This window comes from Carlito syrichta, unplaced genomic scaffold (genome assembly GCF_000164805.1).
Source record: "Carlito syrichta isolate Samal-C Ts95f unplaced genomic scaffold, Tarsius_syrichta-2.0.1 Scaffold305865, whole genome shotgun sequence".
NCBI classification, from domain to species: domain Eukaryota; kingdom Metazoa; phylum Chordata; class Mammalia; order Primates; family Tarsiidae; genus Carlito; species Carlito syrichta.
The window spans coordinates 474,527-475,420 of NW_007249961.1; the positions used below are offsets into that span (position 1 = coordinate 474,527).

An 894-nucleotide genomic window follows, 5' to 3' on the forward strand; every position below is an offset into this window, starting at 1 on the left:
GGTAACTAAACATTCTCTAGCATCTCTAATGGCTGTGCTTTTGCTGTGTTCTTTATTCATGTCTCAAACTTCAGTTTCATCAATACATCATCCTCGCTTATCAGTTAATGCTTCATCAGAAAGGGGTACTTTCTGTCTTATGCACACACTCCTAAAGATCAAAGGGGGCCCATCAATGGGATCCATGGGGCTTTGCCTCTCGCACAGCCGCTTTAGCTGGGGCCTTGCTCCCAGCCAGCGTTTTCCCCGTCCCACTATGTTACCCAGGCTAGAGTGCTGTGGCTATTCACAGACATGATCATGGTATATTACAGCCTTGAACTCCTGGGCTGAAATGATTCTCCTGTCTTAGTCTCCCAAGTGGAGGCTCGTCTCTATGGTAAGTAAATAAATTAAAAAAGCTGGGTATGGTGGCATGCACCTGTAGTTCCAACTACTTGGAAGGCTGCGGTGGAAGGATTACCTGGGCCTAGCAGGTTGAGGCTGTGGTGGCCATGAGTGTGCCACTGCACTCCAACCTGGGCAACAGAGTTAGACTCTGACTCAAAAAACAAACAAACAAAAAAGAAATTTAAAAGACACTCATGAGGCCAGGCATGGTGGGTCAAACCTATAATCCCAATACTTTGGGAGACCAAGGCGAGAGGATTGTCTGAGCCTGTGGGTTTGAGACCAAACTGGGTAACATGGTGAGACCTCGTCTCTACAATAAATCAAAAAATTAGCTGAAAGTGGTAGTGCGTGCCTGTAGTTCTAGCTACTCGGAAGGCTGAGGTGGAAGAATTGCCTGAGCCCAGCAGGTTGAGGCTGTGGTGACTGGGAGCGTGCCACTGCACTCCAACCTGGGCGACAAACTGAGACTCCAACTCAAAAAAAAAAAAAAAAAAAAGAAGA

The 894-nt window shown here is 47.0% G+C and overlaps 1 protein-coding gene across 1 annotated transcript in view; it reads left to right on the forward strand.

The window, feature by feature from the left end:
• The window catches only part of LOC103265127 (L-lactate dehydrogenase C chain-like), a 22,129-nt gene that overhangs the window by 20,260 nt on the left and 975 nt on the right, over positions 1-894 (forward strand). The window lies entirely within an intron of this gene.